The sequence below is a fragment of the Terrapene carolina genome, unplaced genomic scaffold, assembly GCF_002925995.2.
Source record: "Terrapene carolina triunguis isolate 2854851 unplaced genomic scaffold, T_m_triunguis-2.0 Scaffold68, whole genome shotgun sequence".
Lineage (NCBI taxonomy): Eukaryota > Metazoa > Chordata > Testudines > Emydidae > Terrapene > Terrapene triunguis.
The window spans coordinates 38,633,766-38,651,674 of NW_020664419.1; the positions used below are offsets into that span (position 1 = coordinate 38,633,766).

General features: G+C 49.1%; 1 protein-coding gene across 4 annotated transcripts in view; it reads right to left on the minus strand.

The window, feature by feature from the left end:
* The window catches only part of KCND2 (potassium voltage-gated channel subfamily D member 2), a 408,108-nt gene that overhangs the window by 17,919 nt on the left and 372,280 nt on the right, over window positions 1-17,909 (minus strand). The gene's annotated exons all lie outside the window — the stretch shown is intronic.

Consider the following 17,909-nt stretch of genomic DNA (forward strand, 5'->3'; position numbering starts at 1 on the left):
CCAGTCTGAGCATTCTCTTGAAATTGTAAACAACAAATTGTTGAGAGAGGATGGGCCAGATTAGCTCTTGTTTGTGTAGTGTGGCAAAGCACCTCCTTTACCTCACCAGGCTCAGCAATTCCCTCTCTGGGAGGGCGGGAGGGGGGGAGGGCACACCTGGAGTAAATCTGTCCCACTCTGGAGAGTTTTTATTCTTCAGTATTTACAAAGTAAAAAGTAGGCCATGAAGTACTTTTCAGCCAAACAAAAAGAGAATACCTTTCCCTGGGGGGGTATTGCCTCATTATGCTGGCCTCTGGATGCCAGTCCTTACCCAAACAGTCTGTTAGCATGGTTGCTTCCCCTATAGGGAAGAGAGCCGCCTTACACCTAGGAGAAGCCATTTCTTCCTGCCACAGCTTATATTCCATCTCTCCTCATTCTCTCTCACCAGAAAAAGGGTTTTTTAAAGATCCTTAATTGGACTCGGGAGTCCCTTGTTGACCTGAGATAAGCTGTTTTCAGCTCCTGGGGACAGGGTCTTGACCATTCTAGGGCTGATATGCCTGTCTTCTACCATTCTCTTGTGGGAGTGGAGCTGCTGTTGCTGGGCCCAGAGCACCCTCTTTAGCTTTTGTCTGGGCCAGACCCCCATTCCCCGCTACCTCACCAGCTGGTTGCAGCTATTGCTTGGGGAGTCCTGCTGGCCTGCTCCCCAGAGGGGGAGTGAGGGACCCTGCTACCATCTGTGGGGGCTCTCTCGGCTGGCTGTTTGCTGCTGTGGAACTTGCTGCAGGTGTGAGGAAGAGGAGTTGCAGTGCGTGGTACACCTGGAGCTACTGCAGGACATTGTGGAGGTTTTTTTTCACAAGACTGAGTGACTTTAACATCTTTACTCCTGTGGTGGTGATTCTTGTTGTTGTTCGGAAGGTGGGGGGGAGAGACATGGAGCCCTCCCCCTAGTCCATCTACCACCCTCACCACCACCGCTGTCACCCCCCTCCATTACCCCTTCTCACCATTTTGACTGCTCTCCGCTCCTGGACTTTGCCGCTTGCCTGGCTTTTATCCACCTGGCTTTTGCAGCATCGAGCAAGGGCTTTTAAACCGCAAGCACACATGACTTTCCCGTCCCCTTGGACTTGCCCTCCCTTCCTCTGCTGCTCTCGGCAGGTGGGCTACCCCCACCCTCTGCTTTGCCCACAGGCCTCCCCCCAGCAGTTTGCCCCCTTTCCCTGTGTTGCCTGTCCCGCCCGCCCCTTGCTGCCTATTTTTGCCTCCCGGCCCTGGTCCCGGTCCTCTGGCACTTTCTGTTTGTTTGCCTGCCCCGCTCCAGTCCCTTGGTGTTTGCTAGTTTTGCCTGCCCTGCTCTGGCCCTTGCTGCTGGTCCCAGTGGGTTTCCTACCCTGGCCCCGGTCTAGCCCGTTCCTTTCTCCCCTCGCCTTTTGTTGTCCCCCCCCTTGTCCAGCCCCCTCACTCCATGCGCCCATGTCCCTCCCATGCGCTTGTGCCCCTTCCCATTTTCTGTTGAGCCCCTTTGTTCACTGCACCCCCTTATGATATTGTGATCACTCCCCTACCCAGTGCAGCCAGAGGAGCCGGTATTTCCACCACGTGTCAGTGATCGCACCCCCCCCCCCTCCTGCCTTGATCGATGTCCCTGAGCCCCCCCTCTCCTTGGCGCCCTCCTCCTCTGCCTGCAGCCTAGCGGGGAGGAGCGGTTGGCTTTACCTCTTCCCGTTTCCCTCTCTTTTTCCCCCTTCTCTTCAGTGCTCGTCCCTGTCCCCTCTGCGAATGGTGGGGGAAACGGCAGGTGGGGCCCCCACAGGGTTGCCCCTGCTGCCTCCCCTCCACCTGCTCTCCCATCTGTCCCTCAGGCTTCCCTCTTGACCGCTGCTGCCAGACTGCTTGCCATTGCCCCCGCTAGGGTACCGGCGGCAGGCATGGGTATGGATTCTGTTGCTGCCTCCTATCTCCTCTGTTCTTGGGGGAGCCCCCCCACCTCGACTGACAGAAAGGGCAGGGGAAGAAAAAGGTCAAAAGCCCCACTCGGCACGCCAAGCCCCTCCGTAGTAGGGGCTGCACCCTCCACTGCGGCCCTGCCGTTGGCCATGGCCCCCCCGCCCTATCCCTTGCCGTTCCTTCAACCAGCTCTGGGGGCGTCCCTCCCCCATCCCCCAGAGCGTATGCCTAGGTGGTGGCAGTCCCTCTGCCCGCCACTTTGTCATCTACCCCTGCCACTGCCTCAAGTTCCATTCCTGGCAGCCGGGGACCCTTTCCCACCCTGACCAGGAAGCATGGCATCCGCTGCCTCCTGTTTCCCACCTCGCCCCATGTCGAGACCTATGTGCGGGCATTGGTGAGGGTGGTGGGGCCTACAGCCCTGGAGGCGGCCTCTAAGATGTACGGGAAGGTGGTCGTCTTCCTGGCATCTGAGGCCACTGCCCAGGAGGTGGTGGAGAAGGGCCTGGCCATGGGGGCATGTACGTCCCCCTAGAGCCCTTGGAAGACCTGGGGGTACAGGTGGTTTTTACCTTTGTCCCACCCTTCTTTCCCAATGCTGCCATTTTGCCTTTCCTTTCTTCCCTGGGGAAGCCCCTGTTGGTGATCAGCCCTCTCCTGCTAGGCTGCAAGGACCCCGCCCTCCGTCACGTCCTCTCATTCCACCAGCAGGCATAGGCACCGACTCCATGGGTGCTCTGGGGCTGGAGCACCCACGGGGAAAAATTGGTGAGTGCTCTGCACCACTGCCAGCTCCCTGCCACACCCCAGCTCACCTCCGCCTCCACTCCGCTTCCACCTCCTCCGCGAGCATGCCCCGTGCCCGCTTTTCCCCCCTCCCTCCCAACTCTTGAACTGCAAAACAGCTGTTTCGCACGGCAAGTACTGGGAGGGAGGAGGGGGAACGCAACGCACTCAGGGGATGAGGCGGGGCCGGGGCGGGGATTTGGGGAGGGGTCCAATAGGGGCATGGAGGGGGCGGAGTTGGGGCGGGGACTTTGGGAGAAGGGGTTGGAATAGGGGCAGGGCAGGGGTGGAGTCGGGGTAGGGCCGGGGATGTGAGGGACGTGAGCACCCTCTGGCGCCATGAGAGGTTGGCGCCTATACTGGCAGGTGCAGATTCAACTGCCGCCGCCGGCGTGTGACGAGTCCTTTTTGGTGCCCCCCAGGTGTCCTGGTACCGGGTGTACTACTCTTCAGGGAAGGCCCCGGGGTTACCTCTGCTGGGCGACGGGGCACGTCTGCCCCTGGTCCGGCACCGTGGGACTCCTGGGACCCCCGAGTCCCGGGAGGGCACCAGCCCTGTCACCGCCAGTGACCCTAGTTACCTGGCACCAGTAGTCATCCCTCCTTCTCCCCTGCCTGCCACTGCCTCCATTCGGGCCACGGGGGTAATTCCCCGTTGCACCCAGACGAGCAGGCGGGCCCCACCTCCATCATATGTAGTTCAGCAGGGTCTGCGGAGGAGAGGACAGCAAAGCCACGGCCGGGCATGGAAGAGGGCCTGCCCCAGGGGGAGCTTTCCCTTCCCCGCTCTGCCCCCCCCATTACCTCTCCGACCTCCAGTACCATCGTCCTTGCCCCCTGGCCCCACCCCTGCTTGCCAGCCCTCCGCTAACATCTTGGAGGGCTGGGTCTTTGTCCAGGGGAAGTGGGGCAAGCGGAAGGTACGGGCTCAGCACCTCCCCCTTGATGCGGAGGGGTGCCGCTGCTGCAGAGCCTTCCATCGTGCCCCCGATAGGGCCCAACAACTAGAGGAAGCTGGGGAAGTCGTGGCAGCAATGGGGGGCAGAATCTCCCCACTTCTGGAATCCCTTCTTGTGGGGGCCTCAGATGGAGCCCCCCCCATCCCCTTGTCATCTGCGCTCCCCAGCGGCACCGAGGTGAGTGCTGACTTGGTCGCTAGCAGGGAGGACCCCGGGATAGCGGGTGGGGACTTCCGCTCCATTTTTGAGGCGATCGAGGCCCTGGGTCTGACCCCAATGACCAGCGGGCCTCGATCCAGGCAGCGGTTCCTTTACGCCGCCCCCTCTTCTCCTTTCTCCCCTCCCCCTGACTGCTGCCACCCCTCTTACTTCGGGGGTGCCCCTGGGTTCCTCCACCAGCCCAGCCATGGATGGCACTCTGCTCATGGCTGCCAAACCCACTGAGGCGACGGACGGTGCTGAGCGGCCAGGCCTCGATCCACTGGGTGCACCTCCTACCGATGCAGGGCAGCTGCCTTCCCTTCCGGTCGGGGGCCCGACTGCAGATACCCTGCTCCCTGATGCGTGGCTGCGGGTGCTAAGCCTGTTATGGCGCCCGAACCTGGCATCACTGAGGGCCCTCTTCCTGTTCCCTTGACCCACAGGCCCGGTCAAGAGGTGCCGCATCCCAGTAGCTTGGCTGCCAGGGCCCCCGATCTCAACTCTGCCCCTGCCCCTGATCCTGGTCCCGTTCCCGTCCCTGATGCCATTCCTGCTTCCTCCTCTTCCACCCATGTTATTGCCACCTCCAGGGTCATCTTGTTTCCCTTTCTGTTCGATAGCCCCCAGGGGACGGTTTTCGTGTTCCCTTCACCCGACCCCTTAGGGGGTGCTGTTTTCCCTCCATCCCCCCCTCCCATGCCGGGGTCTGAGATGGACTGTGTGGCACCAGCAGAACAGGCACCATGTTGAGGGTTTGCTCCCAGCCTGCCCGTCTCAGTAGGCCGTGGGGATCTGGCCGGATGACGCCCAGAGTTCTGCGACCCCAGCCCCTGATGTGCTGTGAGACAAGCTGCGCGTCTTTCTCCTGGACACTTGTGGTTTCCGGAATAAGGTGCAGCTCGCTCTCCAGCACTGGGGGGGGCGGGGACTTCCATCACGTCCTCCAGGCCATAAGGGCCGTTTGGGGGAGGGTAAAGGGACTGGGAGGCAGGATGCTATGGCCTACCAGCAGGCCCGCAGCTTTCGTGACTCCCCGATAGCTTTCAGGGTTGGTCACAGACTGTTGCAGGGTCCAACGGAGGCCGTTAGCATTCCTTCCCGTGAGGATCCTCCTCAGCCTTCATTATGGCACAAATCACCTTCGTCATACTAAACACCTGGGGCAGTAGGATGGGTCTCCGCAGCTGCCAGGTACTCTTCTTCCTTCGGGACGGGGGGTACTCTGTGGTTTTCCTGCAGGAGACCCATACGGATCCAGCCATTGAAAAGCTCGCTGGTGGCCGGAATGGGGGGACAGGGTGTATTTTGCCATCTCACAGTTCGTACTGCTGGAGTGGCCACCCTATTTTCCTCCGACCTATGGCTCGAGGTGCTGGGGGTTGCTGAGGTTGTGCCGGGCCGCCTACTGCACCTCCAGGCCCACGTGGAGGGGCTGACATTGAACCTTGTCAATGTCTATGCTCTGACATCGGGCCCGGAGCAGGTGAGCTTTTTTTCAACAGGCGTCTGCCTTCCTCAGCTCCTTGGATCCTCATGAGTGCCTGGTCCTGGGCGGGGATTTCAACACCGCCCTTGAAGAGCGGGACCGCTCGGGGCCGAGCAGTGCCCGGCCACCGCGGACGTCCTCCAGGAGATCATAGGCCATCGCTCCCTGGTGGAAGTCTGGCACAACCACCACTCGGCCGATGAGTTTATCTTTACTTATATCCGGGTGGCAGCAGATCAGGCGCATCACTCCTGGTTACATCGCATTTATTTATCTCACCATCACCTCTTGCAGGTCCACTCCTCCAGCATCCAGCCAGCCCCGTGCTCTCTGACCACCATTTGGTGGCTGTGACAGCCTCTCTGACTTTGAAGAGGCTGGGGCCGGCCTATTGGCACTTTAACAATAGCCTGCTGGAGGATGTGGGCTTTGTGGCGTCCTTCCGGGAGTTTTGGCTGTCCTGATGAGTGCAGATACGTGCCTTTCCCTCGGCGCAGTGGTCGTGGGAAAGGTGCATGCCTGGCTCTTCTGTTGTGAATACACTTGGAGCGCCAGCTGGCAGAGGGATGTGGTGATAGAGCAGCTGGAGCAGGAGGTCTTGGTGCTGGAGAGGCGTCTAGTCGCCAGCCCCGGGGATCCATCCCTCTGTGGAGTACGCCGGGAGAAGCTCTGAGCCCTTGAGGACCATCGGGCTGGGGCGCGTTTGTTCGATCCTGTATCCATCTCCTTCAGGTGGACTGTGGCTCCTGCTTCTTCTACTCCCTGGAGAAAAAGATGGGAGCTAAGAAGCACGTGACCTGCCTTTTGGCAGGGGACGGTGCCCCCCTCATGGATCTGGAGGAGATGCATGGAAGGCCTAGGGCCTTCTACGTCACTCTTTTCTCCCTGATCTGACCGACGGCGAAGCCTGCAGAGTGCTTTGGGACAGACTCCCAATTGTCAGCGCATGCGACCAGGACCAGCTGGAGCTACCTCTCACTCTGGCCAAGTTGTCAGAAGCCCTCCATCTCATGCCCACTAATAAATCTCCGGGCATGGACGGGCTGACCGTGGAGTTCTACCGCATGTTCTAAGATGTCCTTGGCCCGGACCTTGTCGCTGTATGGACCGAGTCCTTGGGGAGCGCGGTCCTCCCTCTGTCATAAAGGCGGGCTGTGCTCGCCTTGCTTCCAAAGAAGGGAGACCTTCGCAACCTTCAGAACTGGTGTCCCGTCTTGCTCCTCAGCACAGATTACAAAGCTGTAGTGAAAGCCATCTCACTGTGGCTGGAGTCTGTGCTGTCGGACCTGGTCCACCCTAGCTAGACCTACACCATCCTGGGCCTCACCATCTTTGATCATCTATATCTGGTCCGGGACCTCTTAGAGCTCAGGTGTAGGGATGGTCTGTTGTTCGCCCTCCTGTCCCTGAACCAGGAGAAGGCATTCGACAGAGTGGACCATGGGTATCTCCTGGGCACTTTGTGGGCATTCGGCTTCAGACCCCAGTTTGTGAGTTTTCTCCAGGTGCTGTACACCTCCACAGAGTGTTTGGTTAAGCTCCACTGAACCCTGACCGCACTGGTCAGCTTCAGGCGAGGGGTGCATCAGGGGTGTCTGCTATCGGGCCAGCTGTACACTCTGGCCATCGAGCCCTTCCTCCATATCCTCTGTAGGAGGTTGACGGGGTTGGTGCTCTGTGAGCCAGAGTTGTGGCTGATCCTATCAGTGAATGCCAATGACGTGCTTCTCATGGTCAAGGTCCCGGGTGACCTGGTACGGGTGTAGGCTTGCCAGGCCATCTACTCGATGGCCTTCTCCACCCGGGTCAAGTGGGTCAAGAGCTCTGACCTGGTGGTTGGGGACAAGTGGCAGGTGAGCACCCTTCCACCCGGGCTTCAGGCCATTCAGTGGAGTGCGGATCTGCTGCTCTATCTCGGCATTTACCTTACCACCATGCATCCTTCTCCGCCGGAGAACTGGCAAGGTTTGGAGGGCAGGGTGTTTGAGCAGCTGTGGAGGTGGACAGAACTACTCCGGTGCCTTTCCCTGTGGGGGAGGGCAGTGGTGTTCAATCAGCTAGTCCTGTCCATGCTCTGGCACCGGCTCAACACCCTGATCCTGGTCCCAGGTTTCCTGGCCTACCTCCAGAAGGTGGTCCTGGAGTTCTTTTGGCCAGGACTGCACTGGATCTCTGCAGGGTCTTGCGTCTCCTCCTGGAGGAAGGAGTACAGGGCCTGATCTGCCTCCGCACTCAAATCTATGCCTTCCACCTCCAGGCCCTGCAGAGACTTCTTTATAGTGCAGGTAGTCCGGTGTGGAGCACGTTGGTGCACGCCTTCCTCCACTGCTTCCAAGGGCTCTGATATGACCGGCAGCTCTTTTATCTCCATCTGAGAGGTCTTCCACGAGACCTCTATGAGCTTCTGGACCTCCTCCAGACCTGGAAGCTGGTATCAGCAACCAGGTCCGTGACGGCCGCTGAGGGGGTAGATTTCCACGTGGAGCCCCTGCTACACAATCCCCAACTTGGTGTGCAGGTGGCGGAGTCCCCCTCGGTGTGCCAGCAGCTGGTCCTGTCAGGAGTCACCAGAATCAGAGACCTCCTGGACTATGACCGGGGAGCCTGGGTGGATCCCCTGTCACTCGCTCAGTGCATGGGGCTCTCCACCCTTTGAACTCCGCAGTACATACTTCAGGCAGTGAGGGCAGCTTTATCGCCCGCTTTTCAGGCTTACCTCAAGCGGGTCCTGGAGGAGGGTGCTCCCCGCCCACCCCACACCCCAAGCCCTCCAGATCTGTTCATAGGGCCCTTTCCCTGTGAGTCCCCCCGGCCGTTCCACTCACACACCTCGAACCGGCTGCGGGACCTACAGCCGGTTCACTTTCGAACCGCACCAAGGGCACATATTTACACACTCATGCTCCATCCTCTCCATATCCTTACCCACGTGTCCCACCCCGATACTAAGTAGTGGGACCTATTGCCATCTAATGAGAGTGAGAAACCCTGGTGGGTCAGCCTATATTCCACCTTGGTCCCACGGCTCACCCTGTCCCTGATGCCTGTCCCTTTCGCAGCATGAGGGAGACACTGGCGCATGTCTACCTTGAGTGCACCAGGTTGCAGCCCCTTTTCCCGTTCCTCCTAGACCTACTGTTGCATTTTTGGCTGCACTTCTCCCCCCACCTTTTCCTATATGCACACCCTATCCCTGGCCCCACAAAGTCACGGGACCTCCAAGTCAACCTCCTCCTACTGATGGCCAAAGTGGCCATCTATAACACCAGGGAAAGGATGTTGGCTGAAGGGGTTCTCTGTGATTGTGGGTCCTATTTCCGTTCCTCTCTCTGCTCACGTATCTGGGCAGAGTTCATCTGGGCGGTGTCCGCTGGCTCCCTTGACACCTTCGAGGAGCAGTGGGTGCTGTCCAAGATTTTCTGCTTGGTGTCCCTTTCCAGTTCCCTACTTTTGACCCTTTGACCGTCACACCATGTCCTTGTTATTTTTTCTGTTCCTCTCCCTGTCCCGCAATAATTTGAGTCCCGGGCTCAGTGGATCCTCTCCATAGGCTGGGGGAGGGTCCTTTAGTCGTGTGCAGGCTTACGCCTGCCCAGTTCTCTGGAACCCAGTAGGACCACTCTCTGGTAGCTGTCCAGAGGAGGTGCTAGACTGTGGGTGGAGGATGATGGATGGAAGATGATTGAGCTTCCCTAAGAAATGTTTGGTAAAATTGTCAGTTTGAATTATTGAGTCACATAGTGTAGACTAAACAGTGGGAAGCTAACAATGGAGGGGATACCCTATGTTTAAAGAAAAGACTCTCAAGATCAATAATACCGAAAGCAGAAGTTGCAGAATAGTCTTCGCTTTGTTGGCTTCCTGGAAAGTTTGGAGTCCTCAGTACAATTCCTGCAGGAATTTTTATGATTGGTTCCCCGTATATCAAAGTGAGCTTGACTTTGTCCTCATGCTCAATCCAAAGATTTCTGGTTCCTAAAGCCATGTGCAGAACAATGATTTAGCAAACTTGAACTTCGTTAGTAGACTATAAGCTCAAGTGAAGAGCTTTGAGCTACTGCAGCAGAAGAGAGAGTTCGATGTTTTGTTTTGAGGTAATATGACTTTTTCCATTCTCAATAATTACTAGGTTGAAGTTTTCAGAAAATAGGGGGATAGTTCTTCTCCAACTCCTATGGCATCACAGAATAAACCCATTTGTTTGCTGTTGCACTCCTACTAGTATAATATGATCCTGGAATAGTGCGCATGGGGAGAGACAACAGGGTTACTGCATTAGTCAAATATCTTCTCCAATCATGATCTGGATCAGCTCTGAGGAATGAAATTATTCTTCTTTTTCTGCCTCATACTTCCAAAGGGAGAGAGAGTCTTCTCAGCAGCCAGCCAAGGAATCCGAGAAATATAGTGGAAATCAACTATGGAGACAATTCTGCTTGCAGCATGCGACACATGGTTACAGATATGATGCTGGTAAACCAAGTGCCAGCTGTGGCCAAGGCCATAGGCATTATATAAGAACTGAAACTCATAGCTGAAAACCAAACCATCTCACCTGTATGTTAGTTCTGTTCAAAAGAGGTATTAGTCTTATAAGAATGTATTTAGTGTTTAAACTATATGAAATGCTTGTAAATTTGTGCATCCATTAATCTTACTTGTAATATCTGTATTCTATGATACAAGGTAAAATATAAGCTTGTTTTATAATTGTAAAAATCCTGCTCTGAACTTGAGAACTCAGACGGGAAGACTTGCTCTCCCTGCCCATCTGGGAGGACTATCAAAAATTAAGTGGGCCATTGCAGGACAAAAGCTGTATTGATTGCCCCTTTCACCCATGGAGAAGTACAGAAGGCTTCATCCCATCGGTTTGAATGGTGGAAGAGGGAAATACAAATATCTAACATGAAGATTTATCATCTTTGTTGTTTGGATTCTTACAAGGGCTTGTACTGAGAAACAGGAAGCAGAGATCCCCAGGGTCAACCTGGGTTAAGTCCCAAAAAGACATTCAATGCTGACATATTACTACATATCTGTCATCTTTTGAATCACAGACTGCATATATGATTGCTTGCTTTAACCTGTAAATAACTCTTATTTCTTTTTTCCTAGTTAATAAACATTTAGTTAATTACAGGATTGGCTACAGGCATTGTCTTTGGTATAAGATCTAAGGTACAAATTGATCTAGGGTGAGTGACTGGTCTCTTGGGACTGGAAGAACCTGAATATTTTGTGATTTTTGGTGTAAGTGATCATTTATCACTAAGTCCAGCTTGCGTGGGTGGCAAGACAGACTGGAGAGCCCAAGATTGCACAGCAAATCTGTGACAGAGCCAGGAACCAGATATCCTGACTTTCATTCACAGTTTTAACTTCTAGAAAATGCTCCTCGCAGGGGGCCTGATCACGAGCCCACTGAAGGGAACAGGAGTCCATTCATTGCATTCAATGGGCTTTGGATCAGACCCTAAAAGATAACTAGTTCACTGCTCCTGGTGGCTTCACACCCTCCCCACAACTGAATTAATAAAGACTTAGGCCAGCCAAAGGGTTGTAAGCACTATACATTATGCAATAAATTCTCATGGAGGAGGCTGGATAATTTAATTGTCTAAGTTAAGGCTGCAAAACTATCGGAATGGAAGATATGCTTATTCAAGATCAGTTCTATAAATTGCTGGTTGCTAGTATAGATAAAAACCAAAATAAAATCTGAGTTCCACTCTGAAACCTGATGCTCTAAATTCTTCCACACTTTTGTGTCTTTGTAAAAATAGGAGAAAGTGTCTTTGTTATTGAAACAAAAACAAAAAACCCTACATCCAAGGACAGGAAAATTATATACATTTGTTATGATAGGGTTTTTTTTTTAATAAGATGCATTCAAAGGTGTTTATGGGTATATGGACTATGGCAGGGGAATGCCCACTTTCGGTAGCTCTGAATTCTGTCAAATATTGGGTGTCATTGGGGGTTGATGGGAACTTTATGGCTTGAGCTCCTATGTGCTAAGATAATACAAATAAAATAATAACAATAATAAATGTCATAGCTTCTAGACTTGTCAAGTCTATTACAACGTTCTTTGAGGGAATTGCTTGTATAAATCATTCAGTCAGATCTCATGTAAAACCACCTTTTAAAAATTCAGATCTTTTGGTTCAGACCTTTGAGGGAAGATAGCAGGCTCAAAATGTTAAACACTAATCCTTCATCTGTGTTCCCTCTCTTTGTCAGGGCAACGGCCTTCCAGCTGCCACACTCAATCTTCCTAGGAGATGTGAAACAAAATAGATATAGTTTGCCAACCAATATCTGAGAAGATTTCTAAGTGGTGTTGGGTTGGTAAGTGTGAGCTTGAGTGAGAAGAGTCTGAGCACGGCAGTTCACAGCATGTCTTCTGCATGAAGAAGGAACTGAGAAGAGTAAGAGGTGACTGCCACACAAATGAGTGGTTCACAAAAATGGGATCATACACTTCCATCTACTATAGAGTGTGGAGGGTAGAAAAATATGTCTGCAATGCTGCTCAATTCACAGAAAGGAGAGAACACAGTGGCTCCTCTGTATTTTTCCCTTGTCCCTCCGACACTGAGAGGGCATTAGTGCTGGCACTCTATGGAATAGAGAATCCCTGGTGCTAGGTTTTAGGCTGAAGGAACGGGGAGCAGCTTTGTTTCATAACATGCTCCCTTCATTTCCAGGTGGATTTCCAAGCAAATGCGTGTCCAATAAACACTGCTGGTTGTTCTAGTAATTAATCCTGCTGCTTCTTTTTAAAATTGTCACAGCACCAATGATCATATAATATGCTGCCAAAAAGGAACTGTTCTGAGATGTTTATATTTGGCTGCTTTTGACAGAGTGCATTGATGCAACTTAACAGAAGTATAATATAAGTTTAGTCCCCGAGAGGTGCCAGGTGGAGAATGTATGGTTTCTGTACGTCACAAGAGAAAGAGAAGACAATATTTTTTCATTAGTGCCTGTCACCAGAACGTTTTGTCAGATACTCCTTTTTTCAGCCAACACAAACCTCGTCCAACTCTCCTTTTGAGCAGCAGTGCCTGGAAAAAGAGAGACGACTAAACTCTTCCACAGGAAACCATCCTCCTTACTGTGAAACTTTCCATTTCTTCCCTTAGTCCCCAGGACACTGACGTTTTGTAAATGCGGTCGAAGTGCTCTGTGAATTTTTGCAATCTTTGGGGAAAGTACAAAATATCTGAACTAGGAAGGCTCTTTTAGTTGCTTTGGTAAAATTCCACCATAGTCTTCGGTCTTAAACTTGCCAACAAATGGACCATCAGCTCACATTCTTATGGGTGTCCAACTTCTTTCTCCATGATGATAAAGGTTCCATACATCTCTTTTGAGCTCTTTGCTTTTCTTCTGTCTTTTGAATTTACGTTTATAGATTAGTCCCCCGAATTTCATAAATGTTTAGATGTAGCACCAGCTCAAAACATAGTAATATTAATGTTATTCCATGGTAGGAACTCTGCAACATGGAAGCTTCTTATGCCTCACTGGAAATTAGCTCTACCAGATTTACCAAGAGATACATTTGGTCCATTTTAATGATCTTTTTCAATAGCACAAAATGCAACATTAATAGTGTTGTGTCCATTCTGCTGGCCACCAAGATAGTTACTTCTCTTCCTATTGCTACAGAAACAGTACAGATTCTCTAGTTAGTGTTTAGTCGGTACCTTCATGATCTTCTAATGTAAAGACAAGAACAATACCTTAATGCAGTGATACTCAAGTTGAGGCTTGCGAGCTACAAGTGGCTCTTTAATGTGTCTCCTGCGGCTGTTTGCAGCACATGATATTAAAACACTGTGATTTAATTATTAACCAATCAGGATACTTTTATTATGTTATTAGTATCTATTGTAAACAGTAAATGAAACAATGAATTCACACTACTGTGGCTCTTTGGGGTAACATTGATCGCTAATTTGGCTCCTGAACCATTGAGGGGTGAGTATCACTGCCTTAATATGTCGTGTGGATTCAAGAACAATGGACTAAATGACCTGAATTCTCAGTTCCACTAAGGGCCCTTTACATCATTCTGGTAGTGTAAAGGGGCCTTACAGTGGGTGTAAGTGTAATTTACACTTATATCTAACAGAGCTCAGGCCAGTATTTCTTGCTTTGCTTTATTGTTTCCCAATAACTGCACATAATCTACTTTAGATTGGTGAAGAGAATTTAAATGACACCAACACTTAGTGAAGAAGGAAGTGTTGTTTACTTTGTACAGTTAGTGGATCTGGAATTAAATAAGATCCAGAGATTTCTTCAGTCCTACTACCTTTCTTTTCAATAATATATTCAAATTGATATATCCTGCATTTAAAAAATGGTGGTTCTATAAATAATTGCTCACTGAGCACAAGCTTAACATGCTTTATTATTACATTCAAAAATCTGGGCTGAATTCTTACATCAGTTATATCTCTGTAACCTCAGTGAAGTTAACATTTCAATTAAGTCTTAAACGATGGTAGCCGGCATTATGCCCTAATGGAAATGCTCTGCCCTGAGCTGCCAGGTGCTATTAAGCAGTTGTTGCACTTTACAGAGCTAGTTGTACTTCAGTAATATGTAAAGTTATTCATAACTTGACAGATAGATATGTTATGTACACAGTCAGTAAGTAAAATAAAAGATCAGCAAACCTTCAGGATAAAAGTTGCTATATAAAAGTGTAAAAGCCTTATCAGATCATGATCAGATGAAAGACCATATACTTAATTTATGGTACCAGTTAATTCTTTGGACGTTATTAAGGAATCATGAAAAGCTCTTCTGTGGAGAAAGTGATCATTGAGATTGGCAATTAAGGACTCCTCAAGATATCTAGGGACCAGTGTTGATAGACTCTGAAGGAGCTACTCTTATGGCTTGTCTACACTTACCAGAAGATTGATGCTGCGGCAATCATTGCATCGGTGGTCGATTTAGTGGGTCTAGTGAAGACTTGCTAAATCAACCACCAATCGCTCTCCCATCGACTCCTGTACTCCACCTGATCGAGAAGATTAAGGGGAGTTGATGGGAGAGCGTCTCCCGTCAACGTTGCGTAGTGTGGACCCCGCGGTAAGTAGATCTAAGCTACGTTGATTTGAGTTACGCTATTCACGTAACCCAAATTGCGTAACTTAGATCGACTTTTTCCTTTGGTGTAGACAAGGCCTCAGATTCCTTGGCTGAGAGGACATAGTACATTCATGGATAGCTATACAAAAGGTGAAGCAAAAGAGGGGATGGAAAATGGGGAGAGCATTTAGGAAGAAACATTGGGTCCACAGAAAAGAGAAGCATATAATATTATTATAAATGACTGTTAACATTCAACCCATGATACCCTGAAAATACGGAACAGGAAAACCTGTGCCTCACAGAAAATGTCCTTTAAGTAATAAAGTCTACAGATCAGGTAAAATGGGTACTTCAGCCTGCTTCCAGCTTGGGGGAAGAAACATACATGTCAGTCACTGGCAGCAGGGGAATGCCCTGTCTTCTGAAATTCCCTTCAGTTGAGATAAATTTCACAGCCAGTATAATTCAAATCTACTTTCCTAAATTACATATTGCGGTAAATATACTCTGAAGAAAAAGCACAACAATTTCTTCTAAAGCAGAACATGGTAAATTCTGCCTACCAAACCCAAGTCTTCAGATGTCAATTTCCATCTGTATTCTGGATGATACATTGGTCTCCAGGGTGGGTCATATCTGTGGACCTTATTACTTGAAGAAAGGAAATTTTCATATGAGCACGGATACATTTTACTGTTATTCATGCTAAGGTCCACAGATCTCGCTACAATTGGATTTTAATAGCAGTGTGCATTCAGGGTGGGAAGCAGGATCATTCTTTTAAAGTAGATATCAAAAGTGAAATTGATTATATATAAATATCTCTTCTACCTTTCCTCTCTAAAATGTGGAGAAGACTGCTGTCAAAAGTAAAGAAATAGCATTGGCTACGATTGGATGACTAATACGCAGAATTTGGTGAATTTATGTATTGATGGCCATGTAGCCGTCTAATATATCTAAATGCAGGAGAAGACGATTACTCTACCCTGAGCCTAGCAGTTCTTCTAAGGACTGGACTTTGATGCTTAACCAAAGGAGGAACATTTCTTGAATTTACTTAGGGAATGAATGCTACGATAGGTATGAGAGGACTATCTTCCTAAATTAAAAGTACAATACTGTATCTTATTGGAGAAAGTTCCCATTTAAAATAGACTCATCTGATTGGAGAACATAGCCATTGAGAGACCTACTCTAATGGATAGGAAGTATAATGACACCTCCTGCAGGGGTTCAGTTTGGGTAGTGTTATAAGGAAAAGAATGAAGTTCCAAGGTTATGCTTTTACACTCCAAATAAAAAAATAGTAAAAGAACAAAAAAAAAAAATGCCACCATTGCTAAACAGCAGACTAAAAGAGATGATTAGAGGCAAAAAGGCATCTTATAAAAATTGGAAGTCAAATCCTACTGAGGAAAATAGAAAGGAGCATAAACTTAGGCAAGTCAAGTGTAAAAGAATAATAAGGCAGTCCAAAAAGGAATTTGAAGAGCAACCAGCAAAAGACACAAAAACTAACAGCAAAAAATGTTTTAAGTACATCAGAAACAGGAAGCCTGCCACACAATCAGTTGGGTCACTGGACGATCAAGGTGTTAAAGGAGCAATCATGGAAGACAAGGCTGTTGCGGAGTATCTAAATGAATTCTTTGCATCTGTCTTCACTGCAGAGCATGTGAGGGAGATTCCCAAACCAGAACCATTCTTTTTAAATGACAAATCCGAGGAACTGTTCCAGATTGAGGTGTCAGTAGAGGAGGTTTTGGAACAAATTGATAAACAGTAATAAGTCACCAGAATAAGATGGTAGTCACCCAAGAGTTCTGAAGGAACTCAAATATGAAATTGCAGAACTACTAATGTGGTATATAACCTATCGCTATCCAGATGACTGGAGGATAGCTAATGTAATGTTGATTTTTAAAAAAGGCTAGAGAGGCAATCTTGGCAATTACAGGCTGGCAAATCTAACTTCAGAACCAGGCAAATAGGTTGAAACTATAGTAAAGAACAGAATTATCAGACACATAGATGAAGACGATGTGTTTGGGAAGAGTCAACATGGATTTTTTAAAGGAAAATCATAACTCACCAATGTATTAGAATTCTTTGAGGGGGTCAACAAGCATGTGGACAAAGGTGATCCAGTTGATATAGTGTACTGTGACTTCCACAAAGCCTTTGACAATCTCCCTCAACAAAGATTCTTAAGCAAATTCCTCTCATGGATCAGTTAAAAGATAGGAAACAAAGAGTAGGAATAAATGGTCAGTTTTCACAATGTAAAGTCATAAATAGTGGGGTTCCCCCAAGACTCTGTACTGGGACCTGTGCTGTTCAAAATATTCATAAATAATTTGGAAAAGTTTGCAGATGATACTAAATTACTCAAGATAGTTAAATCCAAAACTGACTGTGAAGAATTACAAAGGGATCTCACAAAACCGGGTGACTGGAGAACAAAATGGCAGATGAAATTCAATGCTGGTAAATGCAAAGTAATGCACATTGGAAAACATAATCCCAACTATACATACAAAACGTTGGGGTCTAAATTAGCTGTTATCACTCAAGAAAGAGATCTTGGAGTCACTGTGGATAAATCTCTGAAAACAGCTGCTCTGAAAAAAGCAGCAGCAGTCAAAACATTTAAGAGAATATTAGGAACCATTAGGAAAGGGATAGATAATAAGACAGAAAATATCATAGTGCCAGTATATAAATCCATGGCATGCCCACACCTTGAATACTGCGTGCAGTTGTGGTCACCCCACCTCAAAAAAGATATATTAGAAATGGAAAAGGTACAGAAAAGGGCAACAAAATGATTAGGAATATGGAACAGCTTTTATACGAGGAGAGATTAAAAAGACTGGGGTTGTTCAGTGTAGAAAAGAGATGACTAAGGGGGGATATGATAGAGAGTTATAAATCATGAATGCTGTGGAGAAAGCGAATGGGTAAGCGTTATTTACCCGTTCACATAACACAAGAACCAGGGGTCACCCAATGAAATTATTAGGCAACTGGTTTAAAACAAGTACTTCTTCACACAACACCTAGTCAACCTGTGGAACTCATTGCCAGGAGATGTTGTGAAAGCCAAAAGTATAACTGGGTTCAACAAAGAGTTAGATAAGTTCCTGGAAGATAGGTCCATCAATGGCTATTAGCCAAGATGGTCAGAAACATAACCCTAAACCTCTGACTGCCAGAAGCTGGGAATGGATAATGGGGGATGAATCAACTGATAATTGCCCTATTCTGTTCATTCTCTCTGAAGCATCTGGCACTGGCCACATTGGAAGACATGACACTGGACTCGATGGATCAGTGTTCTTATGCTCTATGACCTTGCAGCGTTGGAGTAAGGTTGATGCTCTAAAAAAAAGTGTTTAGGGTTGATAATT